The sequence below is a fragment of the Phodopus roborovskii genome, unplaced genomic scaffold (genome assembly GCF_943737965.1).
Source record: "Phodopus roborovskii unplaced genomic scaffold, PHOROB, whole genome shotgun sequence".
NCBI lineage: Eukaryota > Metazoa > Chordata > Mammalia > Rodentia > Cricetidae > Phodopus > Phodopus roborovskii.
In genome coordinates, this window is record NW_026126540.1 from 29,672,965 (window position 1) to 29,699,315 (window position 26,351).

The window sequence follows — 26,351 nt, forward strand, 5'->3', positions numbered from 1 at the left end:
TTTCATTGTGTCCCATAAGTTTGGGTATGTTGTGTTTTCATTCAATTCTAAAAAGTTTTTAATTTCTTTCTTATTTCTGTCTTGACCCATTTTTCATACAGCAGAGAGTTACTTAGTTTCCATGAGTTTGTATGCTGTTGTTGTTATCCAGTTTTACTATGTGATGGTCTATCTAGCCTATCTAGGAGGCAAGGTGTCAGTTCAAGAATTTTCTTTTTTCTTTTTTCTATTCTTTTTTTTTGTATCTGTCGAGACTTGGTTTTGTTTAAGTAGGTGGACAATTTTGAAGGAGGTTCCATGTGGTACTGAGGAAAATGTATACTCTTTTTGTGTTTGGATGAAATATTCTGTAAATATCTGTTAGATCCATTTGGTTTATAACATCAGTTACTGAGCATTTCTCTGTTTTTTTGTTTTTTTCCTGCCTGGATGATTTGTCTGTTGGTGAGAGTGGGTTATTAAAGTCTCCCTATCAGTGTGTGAGAGTCAATATGTGATGTAAGCTATAGTAGTGTTTATTTTGAACTTGGGTGACCATCTGCTTAGATGTTAGGAATTATAATATCCTCCTGGTCGATTTTTTCTTTGATGAGTATGTAGTATTCTTCCTTATATCTTCTGATTAGTTTTAGTTTCAAGTCTATTTTGTCAGATATTAAAATGGCTATACCAGCTTGCTTCTTAGGTCCATTTTCTTTTTGTTTATTTTTTTTTCTTTTAGTTTTTTGAGACAGGGTTTCTTTGTATTGCTTTGGAGCCTGTCCTGGAACTAGCTCTTTAGACCAGGCTGGCCTCAAACTCACAGAGTGCCTCTCAAGTGCTGGGACTAAAGGTGTGAGCCTCCAATATCTGGCTCTTAGGTCCATTTTCTTGGAATATTTTTTTCTGTCCTTTTATCCTGAAGTAATGTCTATCCTTGATGTTGAGGTGTGTTTCTTGGATCAGAAGAATAATGGATCCTGTTTTCACATCTATTGTATTAGTCTCTGTCTCTTTATTGAGAGATATCAATGAGCAGTGTTTGTTGATTTATATTATTTTGTTGTGGTGGTGTGTGTCTGTCTCTCTCTGTGTGTGTGGTCTGAGATTATTTAATCTTTGTGTTTTCATGGCTATAGTTAAACACCTTGGGTTTGAGTTTTCCTTCTAGCACATCCTGTAGGGCTGGATTTATAGTAGATACTGCATAAATATTGTTTTATTATGTAATATCTTGTTTTCTCCATCTATGGTGATTGAAAGTTTTGCTGTCTATGATAGTATGGGCTAGTATATATGGTCTCTTAGAATCTGTGGGACATCTTTCCAGGCTCATCACACTTCTATAGTCTTTATTTAGAAGTCAGGTATCATCCAATAGGTTTGTATTTATATGCTACTTGGTCTTTTTACCTTACAGCTTTTAATATTTCTTCTTTGTTCTATATGTTTAGTGTTTTGATTATTTTGTGCCAATAGGACTTTCTTTTCTGGTCCAGTCTATTTGGTGTGCTGTACACTTCTTGTATCTTCATAGGCATCTTTTTCTTTAGGTTACGAAAATTTTCTTCTGTGACTTTGTTGAAAATGTTTTCCATGCCTTTGATCTGGATTCTTCTTCTTCTTCATCTATTCCCATTATTCTTAGATTTGCTCTTTTCATAGTGTCCCAGATTTCCTGGATATTTTGTGTCAGGTGATTTTTAGATTTAACATTTTCTTTGACCAAGGTATTAAATTTTTCTATGTTGTCTTCAATTTTGAAATTCTCTTTTCCATCTCTTATATTCTGTTAGTGGAGCTTGCCTCTGAGGTTCCTGTTTGAGCTACTAAATTTTTCATTTCCCTCAGCTTGAATTTTTCATTCCCTCCCTCCTTTCTTCCCTTCCTCCTTTCCTCCCTCTCTCCCTTCACATCTCCCCCCTCTTTCCTTCCCTCCCTGCCTCCCTCCCTGCCTCCCTCCCTTCCTTTCATTCTTACTTTTTCAAAGTTGACTCTATCATATAGGTCTTTTACTTGTTTGGAAAGTGTTACACCAAGATACTTTATGTTGCTTGTGGCTATTGTAAAGGGTGATGTTTCTCTGATTTCCTTCTTTGTCTCTTTGTCGTCTGAAAAAAGTAGGGCTACTTATTTTTTTGAGTTTATCTTGTACCCTGCTAGTTTGCTGAAGGTGTTTATCAGCTGTAGGAGTTCCCTGGTAGAGTTTATTGGGTCGCTTATGTAAACTATCATATCATCTGCGAATAGAGACAGTTTGACTTCTTCCTTTCCAATTTTGATCCCCTTGATCTCCTTTTGTTGTCTTATAGCATTAGCTAGAACTTCTAGTACGATATTGAAGAGATATGGAGAGAGAGGGCAGCCTTGTCTTGTTCCTGATTTTAGAGCTCTAAAGAAAGAAATTAAAGAAGATACCAGAAAATGGAAAGATTTCCCATGCTCTTGGATAGGCAGGATAAACATAGTTAAAAATGGCAAAAAGTAATCTATAGATTCAATGCAATCCCCATTAAAATCCTACCACAATTCTTCACTGACCTTGAAAGGATAATAATCAACTTTATATGGAAAAACAAAAGACCCAGGATAGCCGAAACAACCCTATACAATAAAACAACTTCAGGAGGAATCACCATTCCTGACTTTAAGCTCTACTACAGAGCTACAGTTCTGAAAACAGCCTGGTATTGGCACAAAAATAGACAGGTAGACCAATGGAATCGAATTGAAAATCCTGACATTAACCCACACACCTATGAACACCTGATTTTCGACAAAACAGCTAAAATTGTACAATGGGGCAAGGACAGCACCTTCAACAAATGGTGCTGGCATAACTGGATGATGGTGTGTAGAAGACTGCAGATAGACCCATGTCTCTCGCCATGCACAAAACTCAAGTCCAAATGGATCAAAGACCTCAACATCAATTCAGCCACATTGAACCTCTCAGAAGAGAAAGTAGGAGGTACCCTTGAACAAATTGGTATAGGAGTCCGCTTCCTGAACATAACTCCAGGAGCACAGACACTGAGAGAAACAATTAATAAATGGGACCTCTTCAAACTTAGAAGCTTCTGTAAGGCAACGGACACAGTGGACAAGACCAAACGGCAGCCCACAGACTGGGAAAAGATTTTCACTAATCCTATACCCGACAAAGGGCTGACCTCCAAACTATACAAAGAACTCAAGAAACTAGTCAACAAAACACCAAATAACCCTATTAAAAAATGGGGTACAGGACTGAAGAAAGAATTCTCAATAGAGGAAATCAAAAAGGCTGAAAGACACTTAAGAAAGTGCTCCACATCCTTAGCTATCAGGGAAATACAAATCAAAACAACTTTGAGATACCATCTTACTCCTGCCAGAATGGCTAAAATTAGAAACACCAATGATGACTCATGTTGGAGAGGATGTGGAGAAATGGGAACATTCCTCCACTGCTGGTGGGAGTGCAAACTCATACATCCATTTTGGAGATCAGTATGGTGGTTCCTCAGGAAAATGGGAATTAGTTTACCACAGGACCTGGCAATCCCCTCTTAGGCATATACCCAAATGATCCACATCCATGCAACAAAGACATCTGTTCAACTATGTTCTTAGCAGCACTATTTGTAATAGCAAGAACCTGGAAGCAACCTAGATGCCCCTCAATTGAAGAATGGTTAATGAAGATGTGGCACATCTACACAATGGAATACTACTCTGCAGAAAAAAAATAATGGTATCTTGAAATTCGCAGGCAAGTGGATGGCACTTGAAGAAACCATCCTGAAAGAGGTAACCCAGTCACAAAAAGAGGAACATAGTATGTACTCATTCATATATGGATTTTAGACCTAGAGCAAAGGATCACCAGCCTATAATTCACACCACCAGAGGAACTAGGATACAAGATGTGTTCTAAGAGATTCATATAAAGTCCCTCACAGAACCGAGAAGGGACAAATCCCCCAGAGCAGAGGAAGTGGTGGGGGGGAAGCGAATGGAGAGAGAAGTAGGAGAAAACGAGGAGGAAAGGAAAACATGTGCGACCAGGAAGATTGAGCCCAGTTAGGAATAGAAGACAGGAGAGAGAGAGAGAGAGAGAGAGAGAGAGAGAGAGAGAGAGAGAGAGAGAGAGAACATACAAGAGCGTTTGAAGATAAAATTGAACACAAAGAAAGGTCTAGAGAACTACAAGACTGCTGCCAACTAACAATTTGAGCTTCCGTGGAAAGGCTACCATAAATAAATGCCCTTCCCGGAGAGTGAGATCAACAACTAACTTATCCATGGAGCCCTCAACTAATGTCTGTTGGAAACAGGAGCAAACACCCATACATAAACACTGAGTCTAAGTAGAATCCAGATGCAGAGGGAGAGGACAAGACCAGGAGGCAGAAACACATAGAGACAGCTTACCTGAACAAGGAGGAGCTAAAGGGCCACCAGACTGATAGCTGGGAAGCCAGCAGGGGACTGACTCAGGCCCCCCTGAATATGGGTCTCAGCCAGAAGGACTGAGCAATCTAAGGGACCTCAGACAATGGAGCCAGGGTGTATATCCCTGGTGCATAAAAGGACTTTGCGAACACATCCCCCATGGAGGGATAACTGCCTTAATCTAGAGACAGGAGAGAAGCCCTAGTCCCTACTTCAAATGACCTGTCAGATCTACATGACCCCAACTGGATGGAATTCCCCTACATATGGAATTGGGGTGGGGGGATGGGAGGGGAGGGTGGTTAGAGTGCATGTGAGAGGGCAGAGAGGGTAAAAGGGAAGGAAGGAGGGAGGGAGGGAGGGAGGGAAGGTGGAAGGTCGGGAGGGAGAGGGAATTGGGATCCACATGTAAAATAATAAATTAAATAAAAAATATGCTTTGACTCCAAAATTTAAGTTCAAGGACAAGTTACTGGGGAAAAAGATTTCTATTTTTGTTTCCACAGAAAATGAAAGCTGTGGATTCCTTCCAGACTAATGTTGTTTGATCAAGCCAGACTGCCTGAAACAGAGTACCAGGTGATTCTATATTCAAAACAGCTGGACAAAGCAGCCTTACAGACTACAGCCAGGATTTCTGCATCTTCTTAGAATCCCCCATGACAGCGCCCCTTACCAGCAGGAAGTAGTTTGGAAAGAATGACGCCCAAATTCCCAAATATTGTCTATAAATGTTTGTTTTCATTTAAATGGACTTGGTTATATCAAATAAATATAAAAAAAAAAAAACAAAGTTGACTCTATTTCCATTTTCAGCTCTTGGACTTTTTTGCCTACTTCTTTCTACTGTTTGTGTTTTCATTGACTTCTTTAAGGGGTTTATTCATTTTTTCTTTAAAGACCCCTGTCATATTCATAAAGGGTATTTTAAGGTCTCTTTTTTTCCTTATGCTTCAGGTATATCACAATAATCAGGGTTGCTGAGCTTTAGTGGAGACATTTTGTCCTGGCTGTTATAGATTGTGTTTTTGCACTGGTGTCTGGATATCTGCATTTGGGGCAGTTGGAATTTTATATGCTGGTATCTCGTCTTGTCTTTGTTGGGCGTGTTTTGTTCCATAGTCTCTGTTGCCCTCTCTGGCTTTTAGGAGTGATAGCTGTGTGTTGCCTGTTCCTCTGGGATCCTGGTAGGTGTGGCCACTGGAAAGTCCCTGTAAAATGTGTTCCTAGGTATTGAGATCAGACACTTAGGAGTGGGGATGAGCTATGAGTTGGGTGCTGTGGTAGTCCACAGGATGTAGGAATGAGGATCTTTTGTCAGGATCTGCTTAGTCACCTGAGAATGGGGGCAGAGCATGAGGACAGGCCAACACAGGTAACCTGCAAAAGAGCAGGGGATGAAATGGGGGATTGGATATGGAGGAGAGGATGGAAAGTGAAGATCTGAATTTGGTTTACCTGCTTTGTTGTCCCAATGCTTCTCCAGCAGGCTTGGCTGGCTGGTACCCAGAACATGGTGATGGAGTTGGGGGCTAGGATAAAGCAATGAGTTGAGGGAACACAGTTTGGAGGGATATATCTGTGTGGTGGACTGGAGATGGGGGCGGGAAGAGGCCTGTCTTTCTCCTTCCTGGATTTAGGTCCATCCATAGCAATGTTCTTGACAAGAGACTAAAATGATTGGATTTTATACATTTACAGAATGAGATAAACAGAGCCAAGAGTTGAAGGCCGAACACTTTGGAAAACCCACTATAAACCTGAGTGCTTGCTGAAACTTCCATATTACAAGCCCAGAAGGAAATTTCATAAATATCTTATACTTCTTTCAATGCAGACCCTTCCCAAAGTGGTAAATACTAAGGCCAGATTAACCCCTTTCCAACTAAAGCTTCCTTGAAACTTTATCAATAGGTTTTGCTTTCACAATCTCTCAAAGGCTAGCATATCACCAATTTTCCTGTTTTGCATTCGCCTTTCACTCTAATATGTATTCAGCTTAGAGCATGTTCCTTACCTGTAGTTTACATTCTTAACTCTGGTCAGACTTTTTAAAATTGGTACTTCCTCCTACCACTGGTATTTGGGGGTATTTTCAGGCTACAACGGTAGAAATGGCTCATGGGTAAGAGCATTTGCTGCTCCATAGGAGGACCCAAGTTAAATTCCCAGCACCCACATCAGAGGGTTCACAACCCTTTGTAACTCCAGTTCCAGGGGCCCCACTATCCACCTCTGATCTCTGCCTGTACCTGCACTTACATGTTCACATACCCCCACACAGACACATATGATACATACATATTAGATATTTTTAAAATGAATGGCTTGAGAAACACTTTTTCTTTGTACTTTTCTCACATCCCTTGCCTTGACATATTCTTTACCTACTGTATGTTTTAATATCCTTACATTTTTTCCTAACTTCCTGGAGTCACATGACTTCCCCCTATGTTTCTTATAATATGAGTCCCTCAGAGGCTGGTAAAGGTGCTCAAGGATAGATCAGATGCTCCGCTGTTTCAGTTGTCTTCGTCTGATTGTTCTCTCCAGGGGTAAAGAGCAAGCCACCTGCTCTGCTCTGACCACCCAAGACAGCACATGAGCAAGAGCGAGCAACCCTTCTCCCTCACCTTATAAGTTATCATGTAGCAGAAAAGAGTGCCCCAAATGAATAAATGGATCAAAATCCCACAACAGTTTCTCCTTATTCTCTTCTTAATTCCATGTTATTATCAACACTTTAGGACCCATACAGGAATAGAAGACAGTAAATTCTGCATTCTTCATTTGGTTTTTTTACATCATTGAAGATGCATAGGGTGTCCCTCACCAGAAGATTTATTATGCGCTGGTCAATGTCCTGGTCAACACAAGCCAGTCCCCCATGGCATAGCAGCAGTCTCTCCTGGGATATGCCATTAGCACACATAGGGACAGTTGGGCAGTTCTTCTTCACCAGGTAAATAAAACAACTTTTACACAGGATACACACTTCATACATTCCAAATTTTCTGTGTGTGACCCTTCCTCATGTGGGCAGCTTCCTTGGAGACCAAGGGTCTTAGAGGTGTTCTTTGTCCACACTACACAGATTTATTTTTTCCCATCTATTGTGGAAATGTTTTTAATATAGTAGTCTAGGCTAGCATCTGTGGTCTCTTAGAGTCTGTAGAACATCAATCCAGGACCTTCAGATTTTTAGAGTCTCCATTGAGAAGTCATAAGGGATGGGATTTTATACATTTACAGAAAGGTCAGAAGATGGAGGAGAATGAGATAAATAAAACTGAGACTTGAAGGCCAAACACCTTGGAAAACCCACTGTCTACCTGAGTGCTTGCTGAAATTTCCAAATTAGATGCCCAGGAGAAAATTTCATAAATATCTTATACCTCTTTCAATTCAGACTCTCCCCAATGTAACAAGTACTAAGACCAGATTATCCCCCTTTCCAACTAAAGCTTCCTGAGACTTTATCAATAGGCTTTCACAATCTCTCAAAGAGTAGTATATCACCAAATTTTGCATTCGCCTTTCACTCTAATATGTATTCAGCTTAGAGCATGTTCCTTACCTGTAGTTTACATAAATGTTCTTAACTCTGATCAGACTTTCAAAAATTGGTACTTCCTCCTGCCACTGGTAGTTGGGGGTATTTCCAAAGACCTAGTATTGTTCCTTTCAGGCTATGATAGTAGGAATGGTTCAGTGGGTAAGAGCATTTGCTGCTCTCTAAGAGGATCCAAATTCGATTCCCAGCACCCACATCAGGTATTTACAACATCTTATAACTCCAGTTTCAGGGGACCCATTATCCACCTCTGATCTCTGCCTGTACCTGCACTTACATGTTCATATACCAACACACAGACTGTATGTATGTATGTATGTATGTATGTATGTATGTATGTATGTATTTTTTAAAAAATAATGGCCTGAGAAACCATTTACTAACTTTTCTCACTTCCCTTGCCTTAGCATGTTCTTCACCTACTTTACTTTATACTTACATTTTCCCCTAAATTCCTAGAATGAGTCATGTGTCTTTTCCCTCTGTTTCTCCTTATTCTCCTCTAATTTCATGTTATTTTCTGCATGTTAAGACCCATACAGGAAGCTAAGACAGTAAAGTCCTCCTTCATTTGGTTTTTGTATCAGTGAAGTTGCATGGAGTATCCCTGAACAGAATATGTGCCATGTGCTCATCAATATCCTGGTCATCATGAGTCAGTCCCTGTCGTGGCTTGAAAGAAAATAGCCGCCAAAGGGAATAACACCATTAGGAGCCTTGTTATAGGAAGTGTGTCACTGTGGGGGGAGGGCTTTGAGGTTTCCTACGCTCAGGATGTCACCCAGTATCTCAGTAGACTTCCTGTTGCCTGCAAGAATTAGCATTCTCACCTCCAGCACCAGGTTTGCCAGCACACTGTCATGCTCCTCATCATGATGATAATGGACTGAATATTTGAAACTGTAAGCCAGCCCCAATTAAATGTTTTCCTTCACAAGAATTGCCATGGTCATGGTGTCTCTTCACAGCAATACAAATCCTAAGTCAGTGCCCCATGGCCTGTGGAGGAGGGCATAGCAGCAGTCTCACCCGGGGAATGCTGTTAGTACACACAGAGGCAGTTGGGAAAATCCTATTCTCCAGGCAAATAAAACAAGTTTTGCACCACATACTTCCAACTTTCCAAAGTTTCTGTGTGACCCCTCCTGATGTGGACAGCCTCCCTGGAGACCAAGGGTCTTAGAGGTGCTCTTTGTCCTCACTACACAGATTTATTCTTGGGTGGAAGAGTTGCGGCTGCAGACAAAGTTTAACCAGACAGATTACTGAATTCTCAGCTCCACTTAGCATCCAGTCCACCTTTCTCTCCATTTTGTTTACTATGTGACCCCAACCACAGGTCAGCACTGTTAGTCTTTTCTGGTCTGTCAATGATTCCTGGAAAGAACTTCACAGACACAGAGAAAGGTGCACTTATTAATGACCTATGCCTTCCTTCTGTCCTTTCTATTAATTTTTAAAAGAAGTGTCTTGTCTGAGTGTATGTCTTTGTATCGTGTGTGTACAGGGCCACAGAAGCCAGCAGAGCATGTCAAATACCCTGGAGCTGGAGTGTGGTTTTAAACACTGGAGAGGACTGATTTTTCCTTTTCAAATGGGTACCAATTGCAGATAGCTTCTTGGTTAGGAGTGCAAACCCTTCCGATCTCAGTGCTGAGCCCCATCTGGCTTGAACCTGTGCAGCTCTTGTGTGTGCTGCCACAGCACGTGACTTTATGCGTGCATTGGTCCTGCTGGGTCTGGAGAAAACCACTTCCTTGGAGGAATCCATCACCTCTGGCTTTGACGATCTTTCTGCCTCCTCTTCCACATAGCTCCCCAAGCGCCGAGGGGAGGGTTTGATGAAGAAATCACCTTTAGGACTGAGTGCTCCAATGTCTCTCACTCCATGAACACTGCCTAGCTGTGGTTCTCTGTGTAAGCGCCTTCTTACTGCAGAAGGCACTTCTCTGATAATGTTGAGTGAGACACTGATCTATGGGTCAGAATGTCATGGGCTGTCATTTTATTGATGTTTCCTTAGCAGAACAATAGTGTTTGATTTTCCCCTACTCCCATGGTCTACCCAGTGTCAGGTTCTTGGTGGCACTAACAGGGTCAGGCGTGGGTTCCATTTCGTGAAATGAGCCTTGAATCCAACCAGAGAGTGGTTGGTTACACCTTGATCACTGGCTCTGCTATTGCACCAGAATGTCTCACAGGCAGGCTACCATCATAGGTAGGGTTTGTAGCTGGGTTGATGATTACCTTTCTTCTGTGGTGGCAGGCACAGTACCTTTGGCACCATGAATGCTAGTGTCAGCATTGGTGGAGCCAGAAAATAGGTACCAGCTCAGCCCCTGTGTTCAGTGAGATATGTAAGCAATTGCTTTCAATAATAAGGCCTTACCATTAGTTTGTGGAGAGCAACAAACAAGGCTTGGCTATAGCCTGAAATGTTTGGGGGTACCCATCAGGTTCTGTTGGCCAACAACTCAACTAGTTATAACCCATTCCTAGAACTAGAGGTTTCATTTGGTGTCGCAAGTGTCTAGTTGGAGCATTGTATCCACCATTATTTGGCGACTACATCTATATTTCTTTCATATGTGTATATATTTTAGAAAGTTTCTTTAGTAGCAGGTTTCTATATGGTCCCTTGAGGGAAATATATTAAGCAGTTAATCAAAGATTAGCAGCTTTAGAGACCGTTGACAATGGACCATCCCTAATAGTTGACTTTGGACTCCACCACTTGTATCCCTGACAACACTTGAAAGGTTATCTTTGGCACTCCTTAGGTCTCCAGTTAAAAGACTGGAATACCTCCAGCCCTGTGTGGAGAAATGGCATTCTGATATGTATCAAATATTTGAACATTGTCTTCGTTCTTAGTCTGGCTGGACCGTTAGTCATTTGGCTAAAAATCTGCTATCCAAGGAAAACAATTCTACCTGAGGATATGCAAAGGAGACAGGAGAAATAATTTATCCCCTTAATGATACAATATTTTTTTTTCTTTCCAAGAAACTCCTCTCCTATGTAGCTGCTTGAGTAAATAATAGGGGCACAGTGAGGCAATGCTGGACTAAATCAGACCTAACCCCGCAGTACAAACCCCAAGTCCTATAAGTAGCTCCATGTCTTATATGAAAGGGCTTAGATGTCTCCAAATCTTCCAACTTCTCTATTAATTATTTTTTCTATGGCCGTGATAAAACACAATGACCAAGGCAATTTATAGGAGGAAGGGATTATTTAGGTTATGGTTCCTAAGGGATGAGGGTGTATCACCATCACGGTGGGGACGTGTGGCAGCTGGCAGGCCTGGCAACAGGGGAAGCAGCTGAGAGCTCATGTCTTTAGCTGTAGCCAGGAAATAGAGAGAGCAGATGGGGGAATGGCATGGTCTGTGAACTCTCAAAGACCTTTTCTAGTGACATGCTGCTCTCCAAATAGTGTCGCCAGCCAAGTATGGAATTGCCCAAGAATGTGGGGTCTTCTCCAACCACCACATCCCACTCCCTAAGTGTCGTTCTCCTTTGGAGACTTTTGTCTTGAAGCATCATCAAGACCAGGTATTGATTGGCTCAGCAGTCATTTTCTCAGAACATTAAATCAAACCTGGTGTTCACAAATAAGCCTAAATTGAGAAAAGAGCGCAGGTGTTTCCTAAGGGAAGCGAGCCCATTTGGAGCACAGGCAGTCTCATACCTGTCTAGAGTCAGATATAGAACTGCATGACTCCCATGCTTGCCTTGCTTGGATTTGGTCTTGCTTGGCTCTGGTGATGCTCCATTCTTCTTTCCCAAAGAGAATGCTTATTTTTGTTTTGAAGAAAGTGACCTCTCTCTCTCTCTCTCTCCTCTCTCTCTCTTTCTCTCTCTCTCTCTCTCTCTCGAAGGTGTTTACAGTCAAGAGACTATTTTAGCTCTGGACTTTGGAACATTGTTTCTAGTGTTGACACTGTGGACTTTGGACATAGGAACACATGCATCTTGAACCACAGGATGCCTTATCAGTCCATGGGCAGGATGGAGGCTGTTGTGGTTTGAACAGGAAATGTACCCTGTTGGTGCCTTTGTTTAAACTGTTGGTCCACAGCTGGTTGTGCTGTTTGTGAAAGCTGTGGGAGATCTAGGAAGCTTTGATGGAGGAAGAGATGTTAGAGTCCATTGCTACTCCCTGCTCACTCTCTCCTTCCGGACTAAAGGAGTAATGTGACTAGCTGGCCTCCTCCTCTTGTGGCCATGCCTTGCCTACAAGGATGGGATGTGTCTTCTGGAACTATATGCCTGACTACACCCTTCCTCCCTTAAGTTGCTCCTTGTCAGGTGTTTTGTCATAGCAATAAGACAAGCACATAAATCAGGAGGGAATCTGCACCCTGTAGAATTTCCCTGACTAAATGTGCTGATAAAATAGGCTTCTGCCACACAGGTGAAAGGAAGCATATGAACTGAATTTGAAATTCTTGGGTTTCATTAGTTGAGTGCAGACACATTTTTAACTTTGGAGAAGTCTTTGTGGATGTGTTTTTCATTCCCTTTTGACTTGATGCAGTGAAACACAGTACCTATACTTTTTAAAGTTGTGAATGTATCTCTGTGTGCACGTGCTTGAGCATGTGCAGCATTCGTGCGCGCATACATGTGTATAATGAAGTATGTGCGGAGAGCAGAAGAAAACTTCTGAGAGTCTGCCCTCTCCTTCCACCTTTCCTGTCCCAGGGTCAGAATTCAGGTTACCGGGCCTGACAACAGGCACCTTTACCCATTGAGCCATTGCTCTGTACCAAATATGTGCAATCTTATAAAAGTAGCCTGGGCAGTTATTTTGGCAAACAGGGATGAGGGATTCCTTAGGGTCAGTTAGTTAATTTCTTGAGCATGACATATAAACTTTAAGCTCCATATATTCCTAGGGAAATGGGAAAAGTGAACATACATTATAGGGTTTCCCTTGCATTGACTATGGGCTTTCTTTCACATATGATCTCCAAATGGGGAGGTCGTAAGTATAATCTGTGCAGTCACTTGGCTTGATTTTCCCTACCCTTCTGTCCATCCCCTTCCTGTCTGACCTTTATCCCCCACTCAGCTCACTACCTAGAACAGAGTCTCCGCATCACTACTCCTTGGCTTCCCTTGGTATTCTAGATGCTTCCATTCCCTTTGCCCTGGTGGCAGAAGACTCATAGGCTGCCAATCTCAGGGTGGATAGCCTAGTGCCAGGCACTGTGGCTTTCTCCTCAGAGGCTCCAGGAACTTAGAGATTTTGGTTCACTGCAGCCAGCCTGCACTTTCAAGGTCAGTACTTCTGACTCAGAGTACACTCCCACGTGTTTCTCTTTGTAGAGGCCCTGGGGGGGGATATAGGTGGGGTTTACTCACTCTGCCTACTTCTGGTGCCATGCTTGTCATAAGCAGCAAGAAATTACTTGTCTTGGACACTGTTGAGAGGGGGTAGCAATGAATTCCTTGTGTATACAAAGATGACTGTGTTTACCAAGACACAGCAATGCTTAGGGTAATAGTCCATTCAGGTATGGACTGCTCTAGACCTTTAAACCCACCACATCTGGAAGACACCAGACATTCCCAGGATTTTCTAGGTGAAAGGATACATACTGTCTAGGACTGGAGACCATGAGATCATTGCAGGTAGTTTGCTGCTGTAACTTTATTCATAACACATTCCACATCACAGGACAAGCTATCTGAACAACATGGGAGATTATAGATCTTCACAAGATTCCATGATGTCCCAAACAGATGACTAGCCATGAGAGAGCTATCTCACAGTGTGGATCTTTGCCTCCTTTAGCCCCAGAGGAGAGCTCACTCCATAAATATATGGTGTAGCCAGATGCAAGGCACAGCGATCCAATGCTGTATAAGGATGAAGGTCAAGGCTGATGTGTTCCCTGCCAATCATTGGCCCAAAGCCTCTACAGTGAGCGATTTCACAAGCTGTGAATCTGGCTTTTGATATTTGACCCAGGGGAGGGTAGCGTGAAAAGGGGCCAGAAACAAGTCCTTGGCTGGTTCCAAGGTTTTCTTCATATGTTATCCATTGGTTACCATTTTAAATCAGTGAAAGCTCAGGGCTTTAAACGTGTCATTGTCAACCTCTAAGGACCAAAGAGGGAGGAGGTAGTATCTAGGAAGTGGGCAGGGTGGAGATTTATATCAACAGACTGTGGTCTTTATCAAGGCCCTGACTTTTCCAGTGTCTGTGTCCCCAATGTGATGTTCAGTGACTGCTAATGAGTTTCAAAGCCACGATCATTTGGGAAACACCTAGAAATCAATTCAGGAATGCCAGGCAGTCCTGTTGATGTCAATATTCACCCTCTAGTGAAGACCACTGATACACGGGAAAGGGCTGGCCCCAAGCTCTTGGCTTTCCAGTCCTTAGAGAGGTCACATGGCCATCACAGATAGGTGTTTGGAGGCCTGGAAAGCCATGTCATTCCACTGATTCTGTGCCTTCACACCAGAAAATACTCGAATGTGGGGCTGTGTTACAGGAAGGTGAGCTGCACAAATCTGGGAGAGATAGAACATGAATACCATCCTTAGAGCCTAAAGTTTCACTTTTCAGGTGAGGAAATTTTCTGAAGTCTGAGGGAAATTGAGCAATGCATTTGATTGTCAGACAAGAGAAGTCCAAGAGGATCCAACTACTGCTTCAATTTTCAACAGAACCTGGCAACATTTACACAAGGCTAGTTTTTCAGGTACAGATAATGCAAGGAGTTCTGGAATCATGGAGGCTTTTTACCTAGATTTGAAAGAAAGCCTGTGAACTCAGAGTAATGCATCATAGGGTTAGATTCCCTTTAGGGAGCCTCTGAGAGGCTGATGGTGAGGCTATAATGATGATGCATAGGCTGCAGTATAGACCCCACAATGTTAGAGGTGCCAGGAACACCTGTAAAGGAGACGCACAGCCAACAAATAGAGACAGTTGGAGAGAGTGAGGGCATGGATGCCACAAATAGTAAGGCCATAGGGATAGCGCTAGCCAAGCCAGTTGAACATACTGGACATGGAGGCCAAGAGTCTTTCTTTATGGATATTGTCTTCTTTCATTCTTCTCTTCTGTAAGTTCATGCAATACTAATTTTGGCCCCAATTTAGATACTAGAGCAAGTTTTTGGAGCAAGGCTCTCAGCTATTTTACTGGGGTCTAGAGAGACCAGGGGGGCACAACCACAATCAACAGTGAGAAGTGCCCTGAACCAGTATGCAACTCTCTCTGGTAGACTGGAGATTTCCCAGGAAGGATAACCTGAGGCAAGGGAAGTGGCTGAGAAAGAACTTTACACAGAGTGGGATGAGCTGCCAGATGGACTAGTCCCGGAGGAACCTTGATGTAGATGCTGTGTTTTCAGTTGATGGCGAAGGGTGTTTCTCTCCCTTACTGCTCTTTCCTTTTTTAAAAAAACTTTATTTATTCATTTTACATCCCAGCCACAATTTCTCTTTCCTCCTCTCCTCCCTGTCCCTTTCCCCAGTCCCTTCTGTTACCACCCTCCTCAATCCACTCCGCCTCTGTTTCTGTTTAGGGAAAGGCAGGTATCCCAGAAACACCAGCAAAACGTGGCATATTGAGTTGCAGTAAGACTAAGCACCCCTCTGTGTATTAAGGCTGGGTGAGGTGACCCAGTATGAGGGGTAGAGTCCCAAAAATCAGTGAAGGAGTCAGTTTCCATCTTTCCATTCTCCCATATGCTTGACTCTCCCCATTTCTCTCATATATAGTATAAGGATTAATTTTTGACTGCAGACTTCTGTTTGCTGATTCTCTTCATAATTATACAATTCACTCATGCTAAGCAACACTTTAAATTGCATTTATATTTATATTCAAACCGTTCTGCCTCTTTCTCCATCTTCCCTCCTTGAGCCAGCTATTTGATAAACATCTGTGTATGTTGTACCTTATTTTTTTGTTTATTCACTCAGAGTTGCCTACTTGGTCAGATGCTGATGAAACAGAGGTAAAATATGACATATCCCCTCAACACAGAAATGAACTGATACTCAACTTATATATATATATATAGTGATAGTGCAATGCTATGGAATAAATGGGGGCGGTGAAGTGAGAAATTTTGTATAGTGAGTAAGGAGTTGAGAATAATGTGTTTGCAGAAGACGTATCTGTTACATCTGTTCGTAAATTGATACGTACTATTTACACATACTGGGAGCCAAATCTGAGAGCACAAGTCCTCCAGTTTCAGACTCAAGTTTTCATCTCAAACCTCCTACAAGAGCCTTTCCTCAGACAGACTCCCCCTTCTCCCACCCCTGTGATGAGGAGAAAGGATAACAGGAAACAGTTAAAGGTATTCAAGACGTTGAGCCCTCCAGAACAACCATTGCCAACAGAAGTTATTGTCTTTCTCATGGTATAAAGATACCTACTTTGGGAATAGCAAACAGACAGGAAGCTCAGTCCTGTAACTGAAACCTTCTTGTAAGGCACTGTATTAGCTACTTTGTATTGCTATTGCAAGACATCACTACCACTACAACTCATAAAAGAAAGCATTTTATTGGACTTACGTTTTGTTTCCAGGGGTTGGATATCTGGATAGCAGCAGGCACAGCAAAGAGCTCCTTTCTTGAACAGGAAGCAGGAAGCAGAGTAACAGCTGTCTTTGGAAGCTTCAAAGTCCACACTCTGAGACACCTCCTCCAACAAAGCCATAACTCATAATCCTGTCCAATGGGGACCAAGGATTCAAGCATGTGAGCCTAAGGAACCATTCTCATAAAAGGCCACTAGCACTGTGGAGTTTCAGCATGACTGTTTCATCAGGGCCTTCCTAGTCATTTCTACCACTGTCTTAAGGGCCTTATTTAAGATTACATTTGCTTTCTCTTCCACTTGGGCTACTCTAGTCATATCTTCTGGGTAGGGTAAGCCCCTGATTTGATGATGTTTCTTTGTCTATTTGCTGTTTGTCTCTACCTGCTACTTCTTATTTGTAATTTTACTTTTGCTAGCTATATAGTCAATAAAAACCACATGGTCAATACTTAAAGAATAATAGACCATTTTTTCTATACAGGGCATAATTGATGTAGGGGTCTAAATCAACAACATAATATTTATGGTTTTGAAGGCATTTTGGTAATAAAAAGAGAAAGGGGAAAATAAAGAGTTAGAGAAAGAGTATATCTGGCCATTGCTGAGTTGGGAACTTGACAAGTGAACTGGGAATGTAATGGGTTGATTAAAGCTTTGAGGCCTGACCTTCGGTTTCCAATGGGTAGAAAGATGGAGCAGATGCCTTTTGTATTCAAAACTTAATAAAGGGCTAACATGTGAAGCTTTTTGGCTCTCTGTGGTTTTTTTCTTCTGCCTTTCTCTGATTGCAAAAAGAGTTCACTGTTCATGTTTATTTGGGAGTTCCTTTATCTTAGCTGGCTCAAAATCTGACATCTTGTAATTCTCATATTTTGTTAAGAGAAATCAATGTGTGAGAAAACATTTCATGAAATCCAAACAACAATGAAGTTTGCCTGATTCATCGCAATAAGCAAAACTCTTACAGTTTAACAATTTTATGGGCAGATAATCTTAATTTGTTATGTTATGTCACACATGCAATTTGAATTCAACTCTTTTAAAAATATTTTATTGATTCTTTGAAATTTCATATAATTTCACTTGCAACTCCTTCCTCTTAACTTCTCCCAGATTCATTCCCACTCAACTTAGGGAAAAAAAATGTTTGCAGGTAAATGGATGGAACTAGAAAAAAATCATTCTGAGTGAGGTAACCCAGACCCCCAAAGACAAATATGGTATGCATTTGTTTACACTTTATATGTTAGCTGTTAAGTCTTTGACAAGCAGGCTATGATCCATATAACCACAGAGGTTAGGTATAGATAAGAAAGTAGGGGTAACCTCTAAATTACCCAACTATTTCCAAGGCTGATGGTAAGGTCTTATTGCTGAAGACAGACTGGGAGGCGGCAGGCGGAAAAACCGTACCCCTTACACTTCCCATCATTCTTTCTGTGCCAGGACATCTTGTCCAGTCTTATCTTGCTCAACCTTTTCCTGCCCTGCTATCAGCCATTCAGCTTTTTATTAATAATGAGAGCAATACATACTTATAGCGTACAAAGAATGTTCTACATAATTTTCCTTTTTTTTAATTAAAAAGGAAGGTTTTAACTTTAACGTAGCATCAAATAAGAATTACAGTTAAAATTTCCAGTTCATTTGTATTTGGCAAAATTAGAGAAAATACTCTACTATCTATCTTGTCTTCTTTGACTCTAAAGTTTTATAGCTGATTTACCTTTTATCAAAACTAAGGAAAACTATAAGTTTAACTATTTAGTCTTTAACTCCATTAAAAATCCCAGAAGGGTAAAATGTTATTTAATGACAGGGATGTATGGATGCCTGGACAGTCACCCTAGGTTCTTCTGTAATGTTGGGGCATCCAACCCTGGCCTACAATCCTGGTATATCTGACAGACATTTCTGAGAAGCAGGAATTTTGAATAATTATCCTATCTTGTCTTGGCAAAGTTCGTCAGTTGTTTTCTTTTTTGTTTTGCCTATCTACTTTGGACAGTATACTGTCAGTAATTGAGAAAGGGCAATTTTTTGCTCAAATGGTTAGTTTTTGCCATGAAGAAAAAGTCCACATAGAGGTTCTTTGATGTCCATCATCTTCTTTTGAAGTAGATTGCTGTCAGGAGCAAATGTGTCTCACTCTCATGAAAAACTTTAGTTTCTTAAACATATTAAATGCCATATTCTGTAGGTCTTTGAAATATTTGAAGATCATTTATCTATCTAAATATATCTGTGCATGGCCTTGAAGACATACCACTATTATAGATTACTAATTACTAATCTGTGGGTCAGTGCCTCGGCTTCCTTCAGTTAGTGGATGTAATTTCTATGATGACAATTAAGGCAGTCACTAATCTGTTAAAGGAGAAGGCCCATTCAGGCACCCTCTCCATTATTGCTAGGAGTCTTAGCTGGGATCATCCTTGTGAATTCCTGGGAATTTCCCTAGCACTGGGTTTCTCCCTAACCCCATGAAGGCTGCCTCTATCAAGATAACATTTCCATTGCTCACTTCCTTCCCTCCCCCAACTGGATCTTCTTGATCCCTCACTTTTCCATCCTCCATGCCCTTCCTGTTACCCTTCCTCCAGTATACCCAGGAGATCTTAACTATTTTTCCTTCCTGGGACCCTCTATATGTGTCCTTCTTAGGGTCCCCCTTTTTACCTGCCTTCCCTGGGGTTGTGGATTGTAGCCTGCCTGGTTATATACACCTATGAGTAAATACATACCATGCTTATCTTTCTGGGTCTGGATTACCTCATCCAAGATGGTTTTATTCTAGTTCAATCCATTTGCCTGCAAATTTCAGAATGTTTTTGTTATTTTTTTCCCCTGAGTAATACTCCATTGTGTAAACGCATCACATTTTCTTTATCCATTCTTTGGTTGAGGGGCATCTAGGTTGTTTCCAGGTTCTGGCTATTAGAAATAATGCTGCTATGAACATAGTTGAGCAAATGTCCTTGTGATGTGAGTGTGCATCCTTTGGATATATGCTCAAAAGTGGTATTTCTGCGTCTTGAGGTAGACAGATTCCCAATTTTCTGAGAGACAACCATGCTGATTTCCAAAGTGGCTGTACAAGTTTGAGTTCTCACGAGCAATGGAGGAGCATTCCCCTGACTCCATATCCTCTCTAGTCATCAGTGGTTTTGATCTTAGCCATTCTGACAGGAGTAAGATGTACCTCAGAGTAATGTTGAGTTGCATTTCCCTGGTGACTAAGGATGTTGAGCAATTCCTTAAATCTCTTTCTGCCATTTGAGTTTCTTCTGTGGAGAATTATCTGTTTATATCTGTACCCCAGTTTTTAAAAAATTGGATTATTTGGCATTTTTGTGTCTAGTTTCTTGAGTTTTTAGAAACATAATTTAAAACATATTTGGAGATCAGTCTTCTGTCAGGTGTAGGGTTGGTAAAGATCTTTTTCCATTGTGTAGGGAGTCATTTCATCTTATTGGCTGTGTTCTTTGCTTTATAGAAACTTCTCAGTTTCAGGAGGTCCCATTTATTCATTGTTGTTCTCAGAGTCTATGCTACTGGTATTATATTTAGGAAGTGGTCCCTTATGCCAATGTGTTCAAAGGTACTTCCCACTTTCTCTTCTATCAGGTTCAGTGTACCTGAATTTATGTTAAGGTTTTTGATTCACTTGGACTTGAGTTTTGTGCATGGGGATAGGTACGGATCTATTTGTATTATTCTATATGTTGATATCCTTCTTCCATTGTACAAGTTTGGCTTCTTGGCCAAAAAAATCAGGTGTTCATAGGTGTGTGGATTAGTATCAGGGTCTTTAATTGGTTTCCATTGATTGATCCACATGTCTGTTTTTATGCCAATACAAAGCTATTTGTTTGTTTGTTACTGTAGCTCTATAGTAGAGCTTGAAGTCAGGGATGGTTATGTGCCTGAAGTTCCCTTATTGATTGTACAGGATTGTTTTGGATATCCTGATTTTTTTTTTCATATGAAGTTGAGTATTGTTCTTTCTAGTTCTGTGAAGAATTGTGCTGGGATTTTGATGGGGATTGTGTTGAATCTGTAGATTGCTCTTGGTAAGATTGCCATTTTTACTATGTCAATCCTACTGATCCAAGAGCATGAGGGATCTTTTCATTTTCTGATATCTTTTTAGATTTCTTTTCTCAAAAACTTAAAGTTCTTGGCATACAGGTCTTTCCTTTGTTTGGCTAGAGTTATCCCAAGATATTTTATGTTACTTGTGGCTATTGTAAAGGGTTATATGTTTCTCTGATTTCTTTCTCAGTCCATTTGTAATTTCTATATAGGAGGGCTATTGAATTTTCTTTATTTAATCTTGTATCCTGCCACATTACTGAAGATGTTTATCAGCCGTATGAGTTCTCTGGTAGAATTCTTGGGGTTGCTTATGTATACTATATTATTATCTGCAAATAGTGAAAAGTTTGACTTCTTCTCTTCTAATGTGTATCCCCTTGAGATCTCCCTTTGTTGTCTTACCGCTCTAGCAAAAAAAAAAAAAAAAAAAAAAAAAAGGGGGGGGGGAATGTCTCATGTTGCTCCTGATTTTAGTGGGATCATTTTGAATTCCTCTTCATTTGATTTGATGTTGGCTGTTGGCTTGTTGTATATTGCCTTTATTATGTTTAGGTATTCTGTTTGCATTCCTTTTCTCTCTAAGACCTTTATCACGAAGGGGTGTTGAATTGAATTTTGTTGAAGACTTTTTCAGCATCTAGTGAGATGATCATGTGCCTTTTCTTTCAGTTTGTTTATATGGTTGATTACATTGATGGATTTTCGTGTGTTGAACCATCTCTGCATCTCTGGGATGAGGATGAATCCTCATCCTAGGTCATTGTGGATGTTTTTGTCTTTGTTTTTTATGTGTTCTTGGATTCAGTTTGCCATTATTTTATTGAGTATTTTTGTGTCAATATTCATGAGGGACATTGGTCTGTAATTCTCTTTCTCAGTTGTGTATTTATGTGGTTTGGGTATCAGGATAACTGCACCCTTGTAAAAAGAGTGTGGCAATGTTCCTTTTGTTTCTATTGTGTGGAATAATTCTGGCAGAATTCTGCACTGAAACCATCTGGCCCTGGGCTTTTGGGCCCTGGGAAGACTTTTGATGACTGCTTCTATTTCGTTAGGGCCTGTTTAAATTATTTATCTGGTCTTGATTTTGTATTGTGTTACCTATCCACATTATTGTCCTCTTCTTTAAATTTTCCAATTTTATGGAGTGTGCTGATATTTTGTTTATGATCTAAGAAAGCTTACCTGAAGATCAGACAGGCAAAGCAGCCAGACATGAGAGAGTTCTCATCTCTACCAATTCTCAGAATAAAAGGGTGATTCTCTTAATAAATTGCATCTCCAGACTGCACTGCTCTTCACCAAACCTCAGACTTCATGGTCCTGTCTTGTCCTGTAACGAGTACGTTTTTTCCGCCTGCCGCTGCTGGTCTTGTCCCGCCGCCGCGCCAGCCCCAAATAACACACAGAGACTCTGTATTTGATATTATACTGTTGGCCAGGTACTAGTTTCTTATTGGCTAGCTCTGTCTTAAGTATTAACCCATTTCTGCTGATCTATGTATTTTCACATGGCCTTCTCTTACCGGGGAGGTGGCTGGCGTCCAGCTCTCTGCAGACTCTCCATCTTCGCTCCTCCTTCCTACTTCCTTTTCCTCCTTGTCTCCTAGTCCCTCCTATCTTCCTTTCCTATTGGCCAACAGTGCTTTATTCATTAACCAGTATGAGAAACATATACAGAATGACATCTCCCATCATCTCCTCTTTTCTGTCTAAAATAAAAAAGAAGGGTTTTAACCTTAACATAGCAAAATATATAACACAACAGTTATCAAATAAGAATCATAGTTAACAATATTTAGTCCATTAACATTTAGCAAGATTTAAGAAAATATTTCATCATCTATCCTATCTTTGTGAGTCTAAAGTCTTATATGTAACTTATCTTTAAGTTTAACTAAGGAAAACTATAACCATAACTATCTGTCTTCAACTCCATCAAAGACCACAGAAGGATAGTATATACTCTAGAAATGACAAAGACAACTCACTGCCTGGTCACCCAAAGTTCTTTTGTAATCTTCCATCTTCAGCCCATAGGCCATACTGTGTCTGGCAGACTCTTTAGCAAAGCAGGAAGCTTTAAACTGTCTTCTTGTATTGGCAGTTTGTCCGTCACTTTTCTCTGTGTCCTGCAAACTGTCTGGCAGACTCTTCCATGAAGCAGGAATTCTGTAGCAATGTCCATCTTGAATCAACAGTCACTTTTCTGTGGGTCCTGCATGTCCAGTTTATATAGCATAAAGTCAAACAGTCCAGACAAGAGCAGTATTTTGTCCAAATGGCTAGTCTTGCCATATTGGAAGTAAACTTCATAAAGCGTTTCTTCAATGTCCATCTTCCTTTCTGAAGCAGGTGGTGTTTCCAGGAGCAATTATGTCTCATTGTCAAGAAAAACCCTAAACCATTTTAAATGCCATATTCTGTAGGTCTTTGAAAGGTTTGAAGAATTTCTATCTATCTCAAATACATCTCTGTGTATCTTGAAAACCTAACTAACTTAACTCTAAGCTTTGACTATCATAGGTAATTATCTATAATCTGTACTACATTATACATTACATTTCTAAATGAGCTATATAAACAAGAGGAGAAATATACATATGACAAAATTGACCTTAAATTGTATCAATAAATGAAAATCCATTCCAAAACAAACTATGCATATCTATACCATAATTCCCTTTTTACCTTTAAAAAGATATTGGTTGTGATCCTTAACCATTTGTAACCAAGTCCACTTAAATGAAAACAAACATTTATAAACAATATTTGGGAATTTGGGCATCGTTCTTTCCAAACTACTTCCTGCTGATAGGGGACACTGTCATGGGGATCCTAAGAAGTTGCAGAAATTCTGGTTGTAGTCTTCAAGGCTGCTTTGTCCAAGCTGTTTTGAATGTAGGATCACCAGGTACTCTGTTTCAGGGGGTCTGGCTTGATCAAACCACATTAGTCTGGAAGGAATCCACAGCTTTTTATTTCCTGTTGAAACCAAAGGTTTCATTGTGTAACTCTTATCTGTCCTGGAATTTATTCGGCATACTAGGTTTACTTTATATTCCTCCCTAGTGCTGGGATTAAAGGTGTGAGCTCTGTTCCTCTTTTAGACTGATTCACTCTCATGTAGCCCAGCATGGCCTTGAAGTCGCAGAGCTCCATTGGCCTCTGTCTCCCAAGTGCTGGTATTAAAGTTATGACCACAATTGCCTGTCCTTTATGGTTAACTAGTGGCTTAGGTGTGTGACTAACTAGTGGTGTAGTGTGTTTGTGGCTAACTAGTGGATTAGCTCTTAACTATGTATATAGTTAAGTAGTGGCTTAGCTCTGCACTCTGATCATAAACAAAATATCATCACAGTGGAGTACAGGTTTTTGAAGTATGACCTCATGAATCTCTTGATTTCTTCAATGTCTTTGTGATGTCTCCGCTTTCATTTCCGATTTTGATAATTTGGATATTCTCTCTGTCTTTTGGTTATTTTGGATAAGGGTTTGTCTATCTTGTTGATTTTCTCAAAGAACCAAATTTTTGCTTCATTGATTCCTTGTATTGTTCTCTTTGTTTCTATTTTATTGATTTCAGCCCTCAGTTTGATTATTTCCTGTCCTCTACTCCTCCTGGGTGAGTTTGCTTCTGTTGGTTCTAGAGCTTTCAGGTGTTAAATTGCTAGTGGGAGATTTCTCCACTATCTTTATGTAGGCATTTAGTGCTATGAACTTTCCTTTTAGCACTGCTTTCATAGTGTCCCGTAAATTTGGGTATGTAGTGCTTTCATTTTTGTTGAATTCTAGGAAGTCTTTAATTTCTTTCTTACTTCTTCCTTGATCTAGTGATGATTCAGTCGAGCATTGTTCAATTTTCATGAGTTCGTAGTCTTTCTGCAATTAGTGTTGTTGTTGAATTCTAACTTTAAGACATGGTGATCCAATAAGATACAGGGGTTATTCCATTTTTTTGGTATCTATTGAGATTTGTTTTGTAACTGAGTATATAGTCAATTTTAGAGTATGTAGTCAATGCGGCACTGAGAAGAAGGGATATTCTTTTGTGTTTGGGTGGAATGTTCTATAGATGTCTGTTAAGTTCATTTGAGTCCCTTTTTTCTCTGTCAAGTTTCTGTCTGGCAGATCTGTCTAGTGGTAAGAGTGGGGTCTTGGAGTCTCCCACTATTAGTGTGTGGGGTATGATGTATGATTTAAGCTTTAGTAATGCTTCTCTTACAAATGTGGGTGCCCTTGTTTTGGGTGCATAGATGTTTAAACTGAGACTTCATCTTGATGTATTTTCTCTGTGATAAATATAAAATGCCATTCTCCATTTCTTTTGATTGATTTTAGTTTGAAGTCTATTTTGTTAGTTATTAGGATAGCTGTCTGTGAATGTCAAGATACCATTTTTTTTGTTTTGTTTTTTGCTGAGTAGTTCTCCATTGTGTAAATGTACCACATTTTCTTTATCCATTCTTTGGTTGTGGGGCATCTAGGTTGCTTCCTGGTTCTGGCTATTACAAACAGTGCTGCTATGAACATAGTTGAATAGATATACTTGTGGTATGAATGTACATCCTCTGGGTATATGCCTAAGAGTGGAATTGCTGGTTTTTGAGGTAGATTGATTCCTATTTTCCTGAGAACTGCTATACTGATTTCCATAGTGACAGTACAAGTTTGAATTCCTACCAGCAATGGAGGAGTGTTCCCCTTTCTCCACATCCTCTTTAGCATAAACTGTCACTGGTGTTTTTGATTTTAGCCATTCTGACAGGTGTAAGGTGGTATCTCAGCGTTGTTTTTGGTTGCATTCCCCTAATGGCTAATTTCTTAAGTGACTTTCAGACATTTTAGATTCATTTATTGAGACTTCTCTATTCAGTTCTGTACCCCACCTTTTCATTGGATTTTTTGGTGTTTTGGTGACTAGTTTCCTGAGTTCTTTGTATATTTTGGAGATCAGCCCTCTGTCAGATGTGGTGTTGGTGAAGATCTTTTCCCCTTCTGTAGGCTGGCGTTTGGTTTTGTTGACTGTCTGTCATCTTAATAAAGTTATTTTTAAGGTTGTTTCCTTCTGCTTTGTCTGTGTTGGGTTGTTCAGGTCTTGCTGACTTAGGACCACTATTTTCAGGTGGTGCCATATTAATCTTTGTGTTGTTGGATGTATTCTTACACTGCGGTCTACCCATCTCTGCCTCCACTCAGTACAGGTGGGGCCTGAAGCTCTGGTGGCTGCTCTTCATCCAGGTGCAGTTGGTGTCTCTTCCTCAGGGTGCCTTTTGCTCTGGTGGCCACTGTCTACTCAGGTACAGGTGTGGCTTGTGGTCAGATGGTTGCTGAAACAGCAGTGGGGGATGTTTGGCCAGAGAAGGTGCTGCTGCCTGGTTGCCGGGGATGCCTTGGGTAGCGGAGGGGTGGGGCTAGGGCCTAAAGAGCAGGACTCTCCAGCTGAGATCTCAGACACCTGTTTTTTCAGGTACAGTCAGAGACAGTGGGTTAGGTTGTCACTGGTGAGTGAGCAGGGGATGATTGGCCTACATTATATGTTTGAATGTATATGCATAATATTCCAAACAAGAGTGGAAATATACATACAGTATAACAAAATTAACTTTAGATGTTATCAGTAAACCAAAATCCACACCAATGTAAAATATTTATGACTAGTAGTTGTTCTTTTAGT

At 40.6% G+C, this 26,351-nt stretch overlaps 1 protein-coding gene across 1 annotated transcript in view; it reads right to left on the minus strand.

Annotated features, from left to right (window-relative positions):
- LOC127232675 (NADPH-dependent 3-keto-steroid reductase HSD3B3) overlaps positions 1 to 16,590 on the minus strand; it is a 30,109-nt gene extending 13,519 nt beyond the window's left edge. The window contains exon 1 of the mRNA XM_051198860.1: positions 16,549 to 16,590. The gene's annotated coding sequence lies outside the window, so the exon portion shown is untranslated. The remainder of the gene's footprint in view (positions 1 to 16,548) is intronic.
- Between the last annotated feature and the right edge of the window lie 9,761 nt (positions 16,591 to 26,351).